The sequence below is a fragment of the Choloepus didactylus genome, chromosome 12 (genome assembly GCF_015220235.1).
Source record: "Choloepus didactylus isolate mChoDid1 chromosome 12, mChoDid1.pri, whole genome shotgun sequence".
In the NCBI taxonomy this organism is placed as follows: domain Eukaryota; kingdom Metazoa; phylum Chordata; class Mammalia; order Pilosa; family Megalonychidae; genus Choloepus; species Choloepus didactylus.
Window position 1 is genome coordinate 81408181 of NC_051318.1, and position 21034 is coordinate 81429214.

The following is a 21034-nucleotide window of genomic DNA, read 5'->3' on the forward strand; positions in this document are numbered from 1 at the left end:
TTGAGTCTGTGAAATGGCATTTCGTAAGTTCAGCAATGAAGGTTGTTTTCTATGTGCAAACTCCAGGGTAAAATAAACCTGAATAGGACTACTCCCTGGCCAGAACTCGGTCAGTATTCCTGACCTGGCCTATTTTAGATTAAATGCTACAATAAAGAGGTAGAAGGTGGGGACAAAAGGGATGAATTACACAAAATTACCTACAGGCCAGGCATTCTTCATAATCCATTGTTTATTCCCTGCCTGGCACATGACAACTTACCCATGTTGAGCTGATAACCCTTGGAAGGTGAATAAATGACATTTATTTTTAATGATGTTCATGTTCCTCCACACTAAATTGGGATGTTTATAATGACAAAATTCTATGGTCAATTAAAAAAAGAAGTCTTCTGAGTAAACTTTATACTGAGCAGATTAGGTGATTTGTAGCAAATTCTAGAGAATAAGCATCTGGGATGTGTTGCATGTGTTTGTCAATGATAGGCCAGGATATAGAAAGACAGTTTTCCCCTCTGTGCCCGGATGCAAGCTCTAGAGATTAGAATTAATGACGCTTATAAGCCTCAATCACTGTTAGTAGGACAAGCACTCCTAGGGTGGAGGATAGAGAGCTGGTTCCTAGGCAACCAGTCCCTATTGTAATGTAAGTTGTATCCCTGGCATAAAGTTCACTTGTCCAGAGACTGGCACTTATGGATCCTATGGTAAATTTGTATGTATAAGTGAGTGTGTATGTGTGTGAGTGAATAATCAACAGACATTGAGTCACTTTTACTTTTCCAATAACAAAATGGTTTGTAAATATTCTTATCATTTGACATGCTTGAACAGTCTTACTTTACTATTACCTGAAGCAACTGGAAAAAATGAAGTTAAAAGAAAACATGAAAAGTTTAAGAAGGGGAAAGAGAAAGAGAAACAACTAATTAGGGTTTTCAAAGTAACCAGGGATGCTTTCAAGATAGGAAACCTAAGAAAAAGAATCTGAACAAAGAAAGTGAGTTCAAGACTTAGAGACTAGATACCATTTTAGGAGGAGGAAAACCAGGGTGACTTGAGTTCTTTTCAAACTCCAGTTAACCCCAGGGAAGTTGTGGGTGAAGTAAAGTCCCTGGCCTCCTACCAGGAATCCCAATAAGAGTTTAATTTCCATATAAAAGGATTTTATATTTTCCTTTGTGCTCTGACTTCAAATTTGGGGTGAACACACTCCTTATGTCGTTCTTAATATCAGCTGATATGTTCTTCATGTACGAACACCATTGCATTAGCAGAAACCTTGACTGAACTGTAAAAGGCATCTTTTATAGCTTTTTACTTCAAATGTTATAATACAGAAATTCCATAGTGTGTGAGCAATTGATTTTAAACAACCTCTACCTCAGAAAATTCTAGAATAAGAACAACAACATCATCTTTAAACACTTAAAATTAAAGAGGGAGTATCTGGCCTATATGACAGGATTAAGTGGAGTCTGAGGTCAAAGATTGAGATCAGTTGGTCATCTTGAACAATGACACATGTAATTAACATTTTTATCCCTTCTCCTGAGATTTAAACATTGGGAAAGATATAAATGTCTATTTTAGAACATCGTTATTATGGAGGTTTACAAAGTACTCACATGTCTTATAAAATCATAGGAGAGCTATTTGACTTGAAAATATGTTATGCACACATATAATACACAATAAACAAACCAGGCTTTGTTTGCATAATTAAGCTTGTTTACAAGTTATCTGCAAAATAATCATCTCAGGATTTTTAAACCAAATAAATTTTAAACATTAGTTGTAGTCGGGTGAACCATTTCCCATAACTATATTTGGGAGATGCATGTGCTTTTTCTTTAATGAACAAGTTAAATTATATATATACACACACATACATACACATACAAACCACATATTTCAAGGAAATTCTTAAGCAGTTGCATCTGCCTTTTTCCCCCCGTCATTAACTTCTGACAATTTTCCAAGCCAAGAATAATCTGTTATACAGACTTTTATAAAAGACTGGACAGGTTTTGTTTTGTTTTGTTTTTTGTTTTTTTGTTAACTGTGCAGACTCAACAGGGTTTCTCTATTCTGAAGCAACTCATGGAGGACATTAATGAGTGCAAGAGTGTTGCACAGATGCAATCAAACAAAGTGACCAGAAAGCAAGAAACAATAGAATGACGGAAGGGAAATAGCCAAGGACAATACTAGACAAATTAGAAGGCTAAAAGCCACAGCCAAGAAAACAGATGAATAGGCAGAGACAGAAACAAATGAGCAATAACACAAAGCCCACATGTGACAGAAGCACGTCTGAGCGAATGTAGATCAGCTGTATGTTTTGAGGACAAAGCAGGAGAAGAATGTTATGCAAAACTTTGAAACAGCTTCAGAATGATTGCTATAAGCACAAAGATCAGAAACAGATTCATTATCATCACTTTAGTCAATAGCAAACATGCAGGGAAGACATATTACATATGGGACACTGTGCTGGTTATTTATTTTTTGCGTGGACCCTGTAACCTCTCTCCTCTTCTTACTTCTGAGCACAGCTCCTCTGTCCAGTCCTATATCTGCCCCTTCACCTGGCCTGTACTCCTAAATTTAACCCTGGGAAATCCTTTCTCCTCTCTCCCACCTGATCTCAGATCTACTCCCAGATATCCTTTCCTCATTACAGGGTCCTTTACCAGGCACACTCCTTCCAACTCTGCATTCTTCCTCACTGGTTATTGTTTTAAAATGCACGTGAATCCACATGGCTCAATTAAAATACCTTGCCGAGCCAAGCAAACAGCAATAAATTGTATTCTAATTTAGTATGCTTAGCAGGAAAGCAAGAGCAGTCCCTAAATCAGATTGAAATGGAAGCAAATCTGCAATTTCACAAGAAGTGCCTATGTGATGTGTATCTGAAAGCACTTTGGTAAAACTCAAGAGGAAATGGACTCTCCATCATTAGAGGCATGTAATTATCAACCCAATGATCTCTTGGTGGAGAAGTCAAAGAAGGTTTAAAAATAATAATAATGTTAATGATGGCTTCTATTTTCCAATTTCAAGTATCATGATTAGAGCAGCTGAACTTTAAGTGCCTTACAACCCGGAGGGTCTCATATTATAGGAATGTGAGATGACAGGTTCATTTTGGTGGGGGAATACTGGTTACTCTTTTGTAAACATCATTAGGTGACAAGCGTTGTGATAGATAATTTACATACATTTTATCATTTACTATTTACAACACTCCTTCCAGGTAGATATTTTTATCTCCATTTCACAAAAGAGGAAATAGAAGCTCAGAGTAGTCAAATTATTTGCCTGAGTGCACACAATCCTCATTATCAGAGCCAGATGTTGTCTGATCTCTCTATTGTACATTTAAGCCCATAGCACATGGATATGCCCTCCATGGGTGAGTGTTTGTCTTTCCGGCTTTTGCTATTACTTTCTATTGCTGAAGCTTCAGATTTCCTAACTGCTACTAATTATTTTACAACTTTACACCTCAGGATCTTTAGTTCACTTGAGTGTCTGGGAACTCAAGCCTTCCCACACACATTAACTTGTTAAAAATTCTCATTCCGCTTACACAGTTGTGCCTTCTTCCTCAAACTATTCATATTCTGGTTAAATTTAATCACACCTCCCCTTAATCTGTTGGGTTCTCCCAGCCATCCAATATAATTTTCTGGAAAGGATATTTTTGTACAGTGACTTCCTTACAGATTGAAATATTTACTTTTTATTGTTCTTTCTATTAACATCTTATATTAACATTATTGCTTCTACTGCATTTTATTTCTATTTCCTTATTACTAAAAAAGATAAACAACTATGAGATAGAAAACAGTATAGTACAATACATGTGCGAAGTGACTGCAATCACTGCCTTATACCAGGAAATTCTTTATAAAGGTTTAAAATGATAGGATCAGAGGGCGCAAGTGAAGTGATTACCTCATTTGGGATTATCTGGTGAGAACCGTACACTATTTTGTAGCCCCCTCTTATTCTGTAATCTTTAATGGCAAAATCTTGTTTATCAAGAAGTACTCTGTGAGCAGCTGCAAACAATTTGCGTTTATTGATTTTACTGCTAAGTCTGATTGAGTGCTTCTCTCTGGCTCCAGAGTGACTTGTCAAGACCACGCCCCCACTCTGAGAGCTTCCCATCTATTGAACTGGAAGTCACTTACCACCTCTTCCAGCACAATCAAAAGCCTAGAGACTTTTACTTACTGCTATTACCAAGAGACCCCCTACTCATTATTTCAATGGGTAAAAAAGGATAGAACTTTAACATTCTATAGTATTGAATTTAAATAATCAGAAAAAAAAATAACCTGAATTATTTAAAAAGACATAGGGAGGGAGGGAGAGAAGACGTAGGGAGAGACTTTGTAGATTCAAACAGATTTAAGAAACATATCAGCCAGTTTCAATGTATGATTATTATTTAGATCTGGATTCCCAAACTAGCAAATAAACATATTGGTAAAAAATTACGAGACAATCAGGAAAATTTGAACACTGATCGGATATTTGACAAATTAAAGGAATCATTTTTGGTGTTGTAGCTATGAGACTGGTATTGAGATTCCATTATATTTAAAAGAGCTTAATCTGTTAGAGATGCATTCTGAACTATTCATGAATTGAATGATGGATGACTGAAATTTGCTTTATGATAATTCACTGGTGGGGAGAGAAAACTTAAAGGGTTGGTATTAGAACCATATATTAGTTTATTATATTTTCCCTATTTTTGAATGTGGTTTGTATTTTCCAAAGTAAAAACTTAGTAAGAAAAGAATTAAACCTACTGACTTTAAAGTCAAATTTAGTAATGATGTAAAAATACTAGTGATGATAATTGCTGCCATTTTTTAACAAAGCATGTGCCTACTCCTTAAGTGTTGAGTAGTTTGCATACATAATCTCATTTAATCCTTATAACAATCCTATGAGCTAGGTAGTGATATTCTCATTTTACAAATGAAGAAATTGTAGCTTAAAGAACTTAATTAACATACCCAACATTACTTAGCTGGTAAGTGCAAAGCCAGAATTCTACATTATCTTCTACCACTGCTATATTTAAAGTGGCTAATCTTTCATTACTATTTGAATCCCTTTTCTACTTTACAACTATTTTCATAATCAATATTAATATCAGCATTTTCAAGGAGATGCTTTATGAACCATTTCCCTGCTAATGTACCTTGGTTAATAATTAAAACTTCATTTTCAAAATGTAAAGAATTCACATTTCAAGTTTGCTCATTATTAGCTTTTCATTATTTGAGTTTTTTGCATTATAATTTACCAAAGAAAATTTTCATAAATTCTTAACAATGATTAAATTGCCTGATGTGACCTGATTGGATTGTTTCTGGCTGATAATTTGTTAGCATTTTTTATTAAGATAAAACACAACACAGCAACATAAGTAACATTGACTGACTTACTGAATTACTTTCATAAGAGAAAACACTTTTTTTTTTTAAACTTGTGAGTCATCAAACCAGTCTGGGCCTCAGTTTCCTTAACTGTGCAATAAAGAAATCAACTCCTAAAAGACCACATGCATAATGACTCTGTAATTCCTTCCCCCAACCCCCGTTTTCTCTCCTTCAATTTTTTTTGAACTCTCTCCAGTCAGAGTTGCACCCTACTTCTCCATCAAAACTGCATTTATTGATCAAGTCCACCAATGGCCTCCCTTTTGCCAAAACCAGTGGTCAATTCTCATTGCTCATTTCAAGGAAATGCTCAGAATCCTTTGACATAGTTGCTCACTCTCTCCTTCTCAACCAGCTTTCTTCAAGTGGCTGCTGAAAGGCTACTCTCCCTTGATTCTCCAACCTAATTGGTGGTTCCTGTCTGTCTCATCTACCCTAGCCATCTCAGCTTCTGCTCCCAGGCCCTAATCCAGTACTCAGGTTCCTTTCTTCCTCTCTCTACTCTTTAGATCATCTAATTCTGCCATTGTATGCTGACAACTTGCAAATTAAATCTAAAACCCAACTCTCCCCACTGAACTTCCCATACCCAATTTCCTACTAGCCATAGCCACAGCCCGTCCTATAGGCATCTCAGACTTTGTTTTCCCCATCCAAACTGATTCTCTCCTCTTCAAGTCTTATCCCTGCTCTGTGGATAGCAACTTCATTTTCCATGTTGCTCAAGGAAAAAATAAGATGAAGTTGTGCTTGAGCTCACCCAATACATCCACCAATATTTTCCTCTCTACCTTCAAACTGTGTCCATTATCTGATGACTCATCACCATCTCTACCAGTACCCCATCATCTCTCACTTGACTCACCATTAAACTCTGTTATATTTTCATCATATAGCAGCCAGGATGTCTTTTAACTTAAAAGTATTTCCCACTTTTCTGCCCAAACTCTCATCTCTCCCCTCAAAGGTTTATCATCTGAATCAGAATAAAATCTAGTCTTTCTCAAGTACTTCAGTGTTCTACCTGAGACCTCCTTCTATTCTCCTACTCTCTGAGCTCATGTCCTATTATTATCCTTTGCTCATCCTCTTCCAACCATGCTAAAGTTCCTTGATGTTCCTTAAATTTTCCATGCACACTGCCATGTCAAATATTTCACACTCGCTATTTCCTTTGCCTGAAATGTTCATCCCTCACATTTCTATATAATCCATATATCCGTATCTCTCCTTTCCTTCAGGTCTTTTCTCAGGTGCTACATTTTCAGAAGACATACTTAACCACTGTGTAAAAATAATCCATCTCATCTCTGTCACCTATACTGCTTTATTTTAGTGCTTAGAACTAATTCTTTCTATTATATAGCATATTTGTTTTTTGATTTATTAGTGTCTCCCCCTCCACACAGATACAGGCACACAAGAATAGAAGCACCATGAAAGCACAGACTTTTTCTATTTCCTTGTCCTAAAATATGTTGAATGAATGGGGAAAATACCCCCAAAATAGAGTCAATTTGTATTATTCATTATGAAGATTAGTTTTTCTTAGGAGATGTTAAAATATTTTGTTTTCTTTGTGTGTGTCTGTTGATCTAATCTATTTTTAATCTATCTGTAGTTGAAGATGATATGGTTTGTCAATTTTGAAAATTCTGGATATAAAATATATGAGAAAAGGAGTTGAGGGAAAGAGTAGACAGCTATATTTAAAAATTTTCTACTACCTGTCATTTGATGAACTAGGAGCCTATAGCTATTATTTAGTTTAGCTACTGTAGAAATATGTGAAGCTTATTAAGCTCATGTTTTACAATTTGCTGAGCAGAGGAATGTAGCTTAATGTGGTTACACAGTGGATAAAGTATAAAATAAGGATTTAAGAGTAAGTCTTTCTAATTCCACAGCTTATGGATTTTTCTCTGTACATATTCAACACTTCTGGGAAACATATACACAATATACTATAACCCTTCACAAAATATTTTAGAGACAGTAGAGCTGTTATTACTTTGATGTTGTTCCCTCTTTTAACTAAAAATTCAAATATTGAACATTCTCAAAAAGTCACATGCATTAAACTATTGACATATGAGGCCTGACAAGACCCAATATTTGAAAGAAACATATCTCTGTATAGAAAACAATTGTAATAGAATTCTAGATTTCCAGTGAAAAAGAACATCTTTTATTCCTGTTAACTAGTGAAAAGTTATTCTAACTCTAGTCTGAGGTGAGTTTTCCCTAAAATTAATCATTCCCATCAGACATGGTTCATATATCAGCTTTTGTGCTTTCGTCATTTCTTGAATTGTTTTTAATTTTTACTTGTCAAGTTTTATTCATTTTGGGGTAATTGTTTCCCCTAGTTAACTGGTTTTGCTCTGGTTAAAAACATGCTTCATTCTGCTGTATTAAAAGCAAGGTTTTTCATAAGATAAGTGTTACGCATCTGGTGGCCCTACTTTCCTATGAAATTACTCAATTGGTTTTTCTATTCATATTTATCAACAAACCAGAATTTTCTTTCAGAATCTGTACTCATCTGGAAAATTCTTTGACAGTGAGGTGTATTTTTAGACCTTTATGTCTTTCAGCAACAACAACAAAAATATAGGGGGGCATGTTCCATTTGTGAACATTCACAACTTTCTGTCAGTTACCTTTTCATGTTATTTTTTCTTTAATTCTCACAACAACCTCCAATGGTCAGATGTTCACGAACACCTGAATAGTAATTGCTGAAGCAGAAAATGAAACCTTTCCACTAAAGCTCTTGTTTTTGTTTGTTTTGTTTTGTTTTGTTTTTTCTGTGACACTGCCTTCTGGTCATTCTCTTATTATAATATCTATTGACTTTAATGTAATTAACTATAATACATAAGTACTGAAAATGATTACATGAACTGGACAACAGAAGATATTTTATACATATATAATTATACCTTTGGAATATGTGAGAAAATAGAATCTTGACGTTTCTCTTAAGGTGCATTGCTTATAGAAGAAAATACATTAATTATCCTTATACAGTACATATAATCTAATTAGGAGAATACGATAAGCAGCTATTGACATGTTAATTAACATCTGAACAGAAGAAAATTATATAAGGAGAATTATTTTCTTGTAGACTATTCTAGTATATTAGTTTGTATTGATTTCCTTTTGTTGCATGACCACAGACTTTCTACAATCTGTGAGAGAACATACCTTTTCTTGGATGCATGATACTGATCTACAGCTTCTCTAAATAAAAGAAGATAATGTTTCCATCCATGACTAAGTCATATCAAAGTGACTAGTGGAAGTTAAAGTTTTGATCAAGAATTCTAGGCAAGAAATGGGGAGAGATTTTCCTTTGATAAATCATAGCTTGAGAGATCATAGGTAAAGAGAACTTGTGGAACAGAGAAAAGGGGCAGAGCTTACTATGACATGCTTCTGGAGAGAATTATTGGAACACTATGGCCCAAAGAACCTAAAATTTCAGAAGTTTTTTTTTTTTTAGTTAGAAATCTAGATATTCCAGCAAAAAAAATTCAGAATCCATGCTACTCTTTTGAAGTGTTTGCTAAGCATTAAGGGTTGCCAACACATGGGCTTGAAAGACAATGCATTAGCTTTCTAAGTGAACACTGACCACCCGCAAAACTTTGAAAAATTGGCCTCCAGTGAATGGAATGGATAAGAATATTGTTTGTGTATTATTTAAGATATCTTTGTGGGAATTGTATGTTATAAACTTGAGAATATGCTATGGAAGGGGAAGAGAATGAGGATAGCAATTAAAAAAAAAGATGTGCTTTTTTGAGGAACAATGGCAAATAAGGAACAATAAGGACTTGTATTAGGCAAGGCCTAATAATAAGTAACAGAACTTATTGTAACTCACTTAAGGAAACCCAAAAGGTGTATTATTAGGATATGAAATAAAGTTCTTTTCAGCATCTCTATCAATCACTAGCTCTTATGATTAAAGATAGATGAGAGTCCTAAGGATGCAAAAGCCACCTGTTTTCGTTTCCTAGGCTGCTCAAGCAAATACCATTGAATGGGTTGGGTGAAGCAATGGAATTTATTTGCTCATAGCTTGGGGCTGGGAAAAATCCAAGTCAAAAGTCACCAAAGCGGTGCTTTCTTCCTGAAGACTGTGGGGCTCTAGGGCTGGTGCTGGTGGTCCTTGGCTCCTTTGTCACATGGCAATGCACACGGTGGCCTCTCTTAGCCTCTCTGTTCTCTTCCAGGTTTCATTGATTTCTTACTTCTGACTTTCTGTGGCTTTCTCTCTGTCTAAATTTCATTCCGCTTATAAATAAGACTCCAGTAATAGGATTAAGACTGATCCTGATTGAGGTGGGCCACACTGTAACTGAAGTAACCTCATCAAAAGGTCCTACTTATAATGGTTCACACCCATAGGAATGGATTAAATTTAAGAGCATGTTTTTCTGGGGTACATACATCTTCAAACCACTACACAGCCTTACTACCAGATTAAAGTTTCTGACTGATTAGCACACACATAAAATAGCCTACTGACACACAGGCACAAAACAGGCATACAATCTATTCTTGTAGGGTTGGTGAAGTCCAAGAAATCTGTTCTTTAGGTATTGCAATTTACATCTTATACAAAAATTCACTGGAAGCAGATTTTAATGATATTTGTAAAATCAACTAGCCATTTAGTGAGAGTCAGGAGACATGAACTATTATAATTTGACAAAACACAGCACTGAACTGGTATCTTATAGAGGAGCTTAGAGTGCCACTCTAGGTTGTGAGTGTTGGTGAATGATACTCACCAGTTTCTTATATACCTGTCATCCAATTGTGGTAGTGCCTGTACAATATTTCTAGTCAATTTGCCAATTTGAATACTACTCACTTTATAATTGAAAATCTATTTCTAAAATTTTTTGCGTGCTGATTAATGAACCTCCTAATGAAGATGTTCTTAGGGTCAACTGAAGCAACTGAAGCGTTCATTTCCTGAATGTGGATGCCTGAATAATGTTTCTCAAAAGTTAATAGTCTCTAGAATGTTAATTCCAGGTTAAGGGACTTCAAGAGTACAGTATTCTCTAAGTCATGTAGATTAAACTTTATCTATGCTTATACATAAATATTAAATAATCTCTGCTGAAGAATTTTAAAATGAATTTTAGGTAATATAATGGGTATTGGATCTATTAAAGCCCAAAGGTAGGACGCTTACTTGGATACTCTGAAATATGAAGCAGGAATTCTAATGCCAAGGCCACTATGATCTTATGAGTTCTGTGCACACTGGAAGGATTTGTTCATAGTCACATATTACAAAAGCAGACATTCCAAACAAGTCCCCTGTTGTTGGTCACACTTCCAGTGTCCAGTAGTAGATGAGACAGAAAGATCAGCGTTTCCCAATATTTCTCATTCAACAACGTACCTATGGATGCTGTCATTTCTGTCTGTACCTCTGGCCTGAAAAGAGAGAAGGAGAGAAGATCATCATTGTTCCTCATAATATTTTTCTGGGTGGCTCCTTTAGCCTAGCATCAGACATATGCAAAATAGACCTTTGAAAGCAGTATGCTTATCACGTATAAAAAAATAAGGTAAATAATAGCTGAGATATTGGAAGAAAAGATGAGAACTGGAAAGGAAAGTTTAGGAAAGTTTAGGATAGTGGGGGAAATTCCATTTTATTAAGTCAACAGACCTGGGTTCAAATCCCAGATTTGCCATGTGCTAACTGCATGATGTTAGACATGCTGATCAATATCATTGATCTATTTTGTTCACCCATAAAATATGGACAGTGATCTCTCTCTCCTATCTGTATGGAGACTTTATTAAAAAAGACTGAAATATGCAACATAGAGCAGTGGGCCTGATATAGCAAGCATGTAGAATATACTACATCAATGGTATTGAACACCATGTCTAACATCCAATAGTTAATACATGGCCAATCTGGGATTTGTTGCTGTTTTTGTTAGTAATAGTTGTGGTACTGGTAACCACTGTATCAAACTTTTCTTTACTTTTCTAATGATGGGGTATTAATGCAAACTATTTATTCTAAACCATTTTGGCACTTCTTGAATAATCTGAGATTTCTGCCAATTAATTAAGTGTATTTTCCTTTCCAGATCTTTTCATTTAAAATTCTAAAAATGGATTAAATGATCTTGCCAAGACTCCTTTTGCTAATGAAACTGGTTATAATAATGAAGAATTGAGAATAGAGAATCAGATCAAGATTACAGGAAAATAAGAATGATGAATTATGGAAACTATGATAGCCTTTTTTTCATAAGAAAAATGTTAAGAAGTTTTTAATCTAGTAATTATGAAGTGTTAACTATCAGATATGTTATCTATTGTTATTGCATTACCTTTACTTCTTGGTTTATTTTAACATAGGATGAATTAGTTGCATGCAGGCGATTCCATTTTTCCCAAAATTGGATCAATGAAACCAAATTCTATGACAATTTATAATAAAGAAAATCACAGACATGCTGCTGGTTCATCTGTTTTAAATGATGCCTCACCTCATTGGTGGAAATCATTGAACAAGTAGAAAAGATGTTAAGAAGTGAAATGTAAGTGCTTATTAGACAGAGTAAAATGAATAGAATGGCTTCATACAAAATTGCAATAATGAGAACTGACTGTTTAAATGTCATTCTAGCCTAATAGTGACCAATGGACTACAGGGATTCTAATGGTCCATTCAAACACTAGATTTCCTGAGATAAGAATGGAGATACATAGCCAAATCTACAGAATTTAAATGAATATTGTCTTTCTATCCTTGAGGATTAACACAGTCATGGGAGAGATATACAGAGAGAATAAGGACCAGAAAGATACTCTTAGGAGATGAAGAATATAGGTATATATGTGGTAACTACCAATGTGTAACATACCAAAAATATATTATGTTGTTAAAATTCAGGTTTGAAAAGATAGCTAGAAGCAAATATTTCTCCTTTTATGTAGGTCTACAATTAAGTGTTGAGAGATGCCTCTAATTTTACATATAAAGATCAGCTCAAAGACATTTTCTACATGGAACCTCCCACCTACCAGATTCTAATATCTAAAATTAATCAATGAGAATCACTGTTTTGTGATGCATGCTATTAGTGGGAATGTGTATTGTATGTCTTAGCTAAATTTGGTTAACAACAACAATGAAAAAGATTAAAGTTGTTCAAGATATTGTGATTTGTATTTAGCACTTAATTCCATTTCTTTTACTGTCTGATTTTAATTATGCTTATCCCAATGATTGTGAATAAACAATCATTGATTAATATTTTTCTAAATTTAAAGCTACTGTTCAGACCATTGGTTTATTCAAGCAACTCAACTATGGAGATACCAAAAAAGATAAAGTGTGTATTGATGATCTGAAGAATTATTGTAAAACTCTGAAAATCCTTGAGGAAACATAAGAGGCCCTGGGCCCAAAATGGGGGATAATGATTGCCTAGTTTGAAGAAAGCTAAGCACCACGATAAGTGGAATAAAAGATGGGAACCATCTTAGTTTTATTTTTTCTCTTATTTGCTTGGAAAATTACTGGCTTTGTGGTCTAAAAGTGGAGGATCATCAATTGTGTGCCGGCAAGAAGTCAAGTAAATTTCCATGCGGTGCTCTCACCTGGCTGTTATGGGAAAGCTAGTCGTTCCAAGTGTTTCCCCATTTCATATGTTAAGGGACAGACAGATGATTAGAATCCAGGGAGCAGTGAGTGAGGAAGGGGAGCTTCCCTGAGAGGAGGGTCTACTGGTAGGAATGGACAAGACACATTTATGACGTGAAAGAGTTTCCAACCATAGGTGCACTCCATTGCCTTGGGCATTTGCTTTGCCTCTTTTCAGAGAGAGATCTTCTATTGACTGTCTTCATTCCTATAAAAATTTTTCTTCCTCAATATTTAGAGAAAAACTTCCAGCAGCTTCCTGAGAAAATGGGTGAAGAACATACATTTTTTGAGATCTTTTATTACTACTCATGTTCAATTATTTAGCTGATTCAGTACAAAATCCCTAGTTTGGAGATTACTGCTCCACAGAGTTTTGTATGCATTGCTCAATTGTGTTTTAGCTTCCAGTAAGTTGGTTTTGAGATGCCAAGACATTCAGATTCCTAGTTCCTTTGTTTATGACTCTCCTGTGCTTCCCTGGAAAACAGTAATCCTAGTGAGATTTCAGGAGGGACCAATTCCCTTTCTTTTTTCAGATGTATAAGCTTTTACTTTTGTAAGCCACTAAAAAAAGTGTTCTAATTAGAGATGGATAATTTCTTTACTGTTAAATTGTCACTGAAGATTTAGCATACTATTTAACATACTATGTATTGAAGGTATTAGTCAAAGCAATGACGTGAGTAGAAAAATGAGAATTACAGAAATTAGAAAGGGTGAGCTAAAAGTCTCATTATTTGCAGGAGATATGGGCATCTACATAGAAAACCAAGAGGTTAATAATAAGAAAAGTAATGATAATTGATCAAGTGATTCTTCCTAAAAGTACTATTAAATGATGATCTTTCAAAGAAAATGAGCCTAGCAAAGGTAAGAGATAGAAAAACTTACCAACAAAACTATAAGCAATATCACTTTACTGGTCCTAGATTTAATATATACCATTGCACCACTGTAGACCCTAACAATATGATTAAAAAATGATGAAGAAAATTCAAACAATCCTAAGTAATCTTTGAAGTTTAGATTTAAATTACATTGGTGTATTTCTTTAAATTCTATTATAAAAAGTAATTACTTTAATAAAATTGACATTATAAAAACAACCGATACACTTAATATGACAAAATAGATCCACAATATTACTTTCATGTAAAATTATTTTTTAGAAAAATATTAAATGTAAAACTTTAGTCAAGAAAAATTAAGATTTATAATGTGTTTATATGAACATCCTAGGTTCTGGAAGATTTCCTTAAAATGAAAACAAAAAAAAAACTAAGAAATTATAAAATAAATGATACTTAAAATATGTATTTATAAAAAAATTTTACCTTTTGAATAAGAAAAGAATCCATAAAAAATCAGCAAACTATGATAGAACTGAGAAAAATTGCAGTATAGATGATAAAGAAAGTGTCTTACAACTGGACAAGGAAAAGCAAACATTCTCATAGTAAAAACGAGGAATTTACAAATCAAATTGCTCAAAAATATAATATTAAAACCCATCTCAGGGCAAGATGGTGGCATAGGGAGGTATATAATTTAGTTAATACTCTGGAACAACTAGCATATAGCCAGGAACAACTAGTAAATAGTCTGGAACAACTGTTGAGGTCATCTGTGACTGGACAAACACAACACACAAGTCTGGAATGAGTGGAACAGCTGAGATTGCAGCATAAGAACTGTAAGTAAAGCTCCCCAAACGGTGGCGCTGATGCCCCTCCCCCACTGACATGGCAGGCAGAGTTGGAAGACTTCTCTGTGGGAAATGAAGCAGCAGTCCACTAGGAGGAAGGGAAGGTAGCTCAACCAAGCTCCAAGTGCAGTTTTAATTAATGAATTTCAACTACTGAATACAAGCTATGAGCACAGATGAACCCAGAGCAAGCAGGAAAGAACCCAGAGTTTTCTCTCAGCAGAGAAGAGGTGGGGCTGATGGAAAAAATACATAAATAAATAAAAACAGAGGCTCTTGGAAATGGCTGAGCTCAGAATACTGGAAAAGGGCTGTGTGCCAACAAAAGGGGCACATAGAACTGGGCACCAACTCCAGTTCTTAACTGGTAACTGGGGGGCTGGGGACTGCTCTGAGGCCCTTTCTTTTCTCCCTTTTTATTCTTGCATTCTAAGTAATTCATTAGAGAAGGCCCAGGCATTTTCAATTGTAAGTGCTGACCCACACACCACTGGAGTTAAGATAGAGAGACAAAGGAAGAAGTCAAATGTAGGAGACAAATCCCTGAAGGTCTTATCTTCTCTAAGAAAAAGGGGAGGTGGGTACCAGTTCAAGTTGCTGCCCTCCCTCAGATAACTCAGAACCTAGGACCTGGGGGAGAAAAAACAGAAACAGCTTAAGCTTGGCTTCTGACACTTTCAGGCTCTGTCAGGGATAGGGTATACTGAGAATTAAAGGCAATGAACCTCTTCACACTGGTGGGGAGCTGCAGGCTGACAGGCACCACTTGCTGGGCAGGATAGGAAAAGCAAGAATCTAGACTCCCCACAGGAACCTCTGACAACTTTGTGAGTCTCACCCTCAGGGAAACCTGATAATGATTACACCCTCTTCCTGAGACCTGGGCCCATCTGGTCTTGGAAAATCTGATTGGGGTAATCAAAGAAACCAGACATGTAGACAACAAAAAATTATGAATCATACTAGAAAAAATGAAGATATGGCCCAGTCAAAGGAACAGCCTTACACTTCACATGAGATACCAGAGTTGGAAGAATTAATTAAAGGTCTTCAAACAAATATGCTAAGTCAATTCAAAAATCAAATCAATGAAGTGAGGAAAGATATGGCAAAAGAGATGAAGGATATAAAGAAGACACTGGGTGAACATAAGGAAGAACTGAAAAGTTTGAAAAAACAATTTGCAGAACTTTTGGAAATGAAAGGCATAATAGAAGAGATGAAAACCACAATGGAGACATACAACGGCGGATATGAAGAAGCAGAAGAAAGGATTCAGGAACTAGAGGACAGGCATCTGAAATCCTACACCAAAAAAAATTAGATAGGAAAAAGAATGAAAAAAATATGAGTAGGGTCTCAGGGAATTGAATGACAACATGAAGCTCATGAATATACATGCCCTGGGTCCCCCAGAAAGAGAAGAGAAGGGAAAAGGGGCAGAAATTATAAGGAGGAAATAATCACTGAAAATTTCCCATCTCTTAGGAAAGACATAAAATTGCAGATCCAAGAAGTGCCGTATACCCCAAATAGAATAGTTCTGAATAGACCTACTCCAAAACACATACTAATCAGATTATCAACTGTCAGAGACAAAGAGAGAATTCTGAAAGCAAGAAGAGCAAAGCAATTTATCACATACAAGGGAAGCTCAATAAGACTATGTGCAGATTTCTCAGTAGAAATCATGGAGGTGAGAAGGAAGTGGCATGATATATTTAATATATTGAAAAAGAAAAACTGCCAACCAAGAATTCTATATCTGGCAGAACTTTCCTTCAAAAATGAGGGAGAGTTTAAAATATTTTCTGAAAAACAGACACAGAGAGTTTGTGAACAAGATTCCTGCTATATAAGAAATACTAAAAGGAGCACTATAGGCAGATAAGAAAAGACAGGACAAAGAGGTCTGCAGAAGAGTGTAGAAATGCAGACCAGCAGTAAGAGTAAAAAGAGAGAGAGAAAAAAATAAAAATGAGATATGACATACAAAATCCAATAGACAAAATGGTAAACAGTAGATGGTAGATTGAGTGAAATTAGCCACAAAGAAAAGGACAGATGCTTTATGGACTCACAAATACAAACTAACATTGATGAGAAAAATTTGAGAGTTAATGTTTTCAACACAGGTTGTCAGGAGATAGAAAGAAGTTAGAAAATGGGAATTTGATGCTGAAGGAGTATATAAGTTTCAATAGAATTGAATGTATAGTTCCAGAAATGCATATCATAATACTGTTTGGTGGTAGCACAATATTGTAAGTACTCTGAACATAGATGACTGTGAGTATGATTGAAAGTGGAAGGCTGGGGGCATGTATGACACCAGAAGGAAAGATAGAAGATAAAGACTGAGATTGCATAACTTAGCAAAACCTAGAGTGGTCAATGATGGTGATTAAATGTACAAAAATAAGAATGTCAAATGAATTTCAACATTGCAAGGTGTTCAAAATTGGATGGTATAGGGGGAAAATGTAGTCGATGCAAACTAGCGTCTATAGTTAATGTTAACATTGTAAGGTCCTTCCAATAATTGTAACAAAGGCAATATACCAAAGCAAAATGTCTATAAGAGGGGCATATAAGGGAGTGATATGGAATTCTTGGTGGTAGTGTTTTTATCTGACCTTTTCATTGTATTTTATTTTATTTTTACTTTCTTCTATCTTTTATATTTTTATTCTTTATTTTTTTTTCTCCTTTTCCCCTTTCTTTGTGGAAGAAATGGAAATGTCCTCATATAGATTATGGTGGTGAATACATAATTATCTGACTATATTGGGAATCATTGATTGTTTACTTGGAATGGATTGTATGGTGTGTGAAGAAAAGTGTTTAAAAAATAAACAGAGGGATACAAGTGTTGGAGAAAATGTGGAGAGAAGAATGTACCTATTCACTGTTGGTAGGGAAGTATAATGGTGTAGCCCATCTGGAGGACAGTGTAGTGGTTCCATAGGAACTTTGGGGTTGCCATATGGTCCTACAACCCCATTATTGGGTATATTCTTGGAAGAACTGATAGCAGAGACATGAGTGGACATTGCACACTGGTGTTTATGGTGGCAGTTTTCACAATTTGCAACGGATGGAGTTGACCTAAGGGTACATTGACTGAGAAACAGAATGGTGAACTGTGGTATATACATTCAATGGAATACTGAGCAGTGGCAAGAAGAAATGAAGTTGTGAGATATGCAACTAGGTGAATGGACCTTTAGGACAGTATGTTGAGTGAAAGAAGCCAGGATTGAAAAGACAGACATTATAACACCTCACTAATATGGACTAACTATAATGTGCAAACTCTGAGAAATGAATCTGAGAGCACAGTTTATCATGGGAATGTTTATTGTAAAGGTTCCTAGATTGTAAGCTCTTACAGCAGTCATATCTATTCTTGAGTTGTAATGATTATCTCTAAATACTGAGATGATGAGTTTGTGTATAATGTGGTCAGTCTCTGGAACTTTGGGTATCTGTGTAACACCGGAGACTCAGAGCCAGAGTTCGGCAGCTATGAATGTCAGCATTACCCCATACAGTAAATGTTAAAGAAGATAAAAAAGAGATCAGACTTTAATTACAGATACAAACAAAATGGACTTGGTTTGGACTAATTTAAACCAGACTAAAGGGAAAAAGGTGATACTGACTGTGATTTAAAACTTCAACTTCTGTGTGAGACCAAAGGAAGAAATGTTTATTTGGTGGAAAATCTATATTTTCTGTAGCATGTTGTACATAATGTTACTTGTATGGTCAGTTTACTCAAACACCATAATTACATGGAAACTTGAACACTGGGTTAGGTCTAGTTTGTTTGTACAGGTTAGCATGAAACCCCAATACATCCCAGAGAAATTTGGGCAGAGAATAAAAAAGTATTTGCAAAGCCCCTTGAGAGACTGGGGAAAAATTGGAAATATTAAACTTCCCCACCTGGGGAATTCTTGATATTCTCACAAGCACTGAGGACTACATTGTAGTAGGAAAATCCCTCAATCTTGGGGCTTGCTCTTATGAAGCTTGTTACTGCAAAGGAGAGACTAAGCCTACTTATAATTGTGGCTAAGAGTCACTCCAGGAGAACCTCTTTCATTGCTCAGATGTGGCCTCTCTCTAAGCCAACTTGGCAGGTAAACTCACTGCCCTCCTCCTTACATGGGACATGACTCCCAGGGGTGTAAATCTCCCTGGCAACATGGAACATGACTCCTGGGGATAAGCCTGGGCCCAGCATTGTGGGATTGAGAATGCCTTCTTGACCAAAAGGGGGAAGAGAAATGAAACAAAATAGTTTCAGTGGCTGACAGATTTCAAATGGAGTCAAGAGTTCATTCTGGAGGTTTTTCTTATGCATATATATAGACATCCCATTTTAGTTTTTAGTGTATTAAAATAGCTAGAAGGAAATACTTGAAACTGCTGAACTGCAATCCAGTATCTCTGATTCTTGAAGACAATTGTTTAACTATATAGCTTATATGGTGTGACTGTGTGATTGTGAAAACCTTGTGGCTCACACTCCCTTTATCTGGTGTATGGACAGATGAGTAGAAAAAATGGTGACAAAAAGTAAATGAATAATGGGGGTGGGGGGAGGACGAGATGTTTGGGATATTCTTTTATACTTTTACTTTTTATTTCTTAGAGTAATGAAACTGTTCAAAAATTGGTTGTGACGATGAATGCTCAAGAATATGATAATGTGAACAATAGTACACTTTAGATGATTTTATGGTAAGAAATTTATCTCAGTAAAATTACATAGAAGAAAAAAAACCCATGTCCCTTATGTATTAATAAAAAATTCTCAAAAATTAAAAAAAAAATTAAAGCAAAATAGTTAAATATTTATAAAATTATTGAAATGAAAATACTCTGCAACATAATTTTGGATACAAACAAAACAAAGTTTGTAAGAATATGCAGGCACTTATATTTTAAAATGTTAACAAAAGGTAATAGATTAAGAATTTACTCAAGAGGTTACAAAAAGAAAACATTAATTAAAGGACAGATGGAAGAAATTAGTACAGAAAATGGCAGAAATTCATTAATGAGAAAAGAGGAAAAAGAACTCATAAATATATTCAAGATCTGGCCTGCAAAACATATAACAATAAAGCACATTACTAACCATTTAATCAATAACAAAACTTTAAAAAAACACAAATATACAAATTTGGAAATGAAACTGAAAAATAACTACAAATATAAAGGGAATTAAATTAATTGTAAGTGAATGCTATATTTAATTCTGTAAAAAAAGCATCAAAAACCAGAATTCAGAAGAGACAGAACTTTTTGACAAAGTAGGTATCATTAAACCTAAGAAATTTGATAAAATTCCCCTCTTGTCTACCTCCCCACCACAAAAGCAGAAAAAGTCAGTAATCCCACAAAACACATAATTACCAGGAAGAGATGTCATCATAGTGGAATCAAACATTCAAGGAACAGATAAATTCAATTATCTTTAATATGCCAGAGAATAAATAAATAAGAAATACATTTAAGGCTTTTATATAAAGCAAGTGTAACACTATGCACACCTAAAATACATCCAAACATACACCATAGCATATGATAAAAGAAAACCACAAAATGATTTAATTCACAAATACTTATGAAGAAGTTCTAAATAACACATTAGAAAATAGAACCCAGCTCTAAATCAAAAGAATCCAAATAAAGGAGGAGTTATCGTAGGAACTCAGAGATGACTCAATGTTAAGAATTTTAATGAAATAATTTTAAAGAGAAAAGTCCGATAGGCAGTCAGCAGCTTGTGTAATGCAGATGTCAATGCCTAAAAAGGCATTTCAAAAAATCAATAGTAGCTGACTAAAAATAACAAATGATTACTTTTCCTAGCCCGGGAACAGACAAAGGTGTGCCATATTGCTAATACTGGTTAAATTTTTTTTCTAGAAGTATAAGTCAGTACAATTTGGTGAAATTTATTAATGAGGTAAAGAATTTGAAAAGAAAGATGCAGAATTAATATTTTTGGGTGGTCTGAGTCTATACATGTAAAAACCCAAAATAATTTAAAAACTACTAGAAATATTTATTATTTAAAGTTATTGAAAATAAATTTAAATTCAATCAGATGGGTGGTTATAAAATTATTAT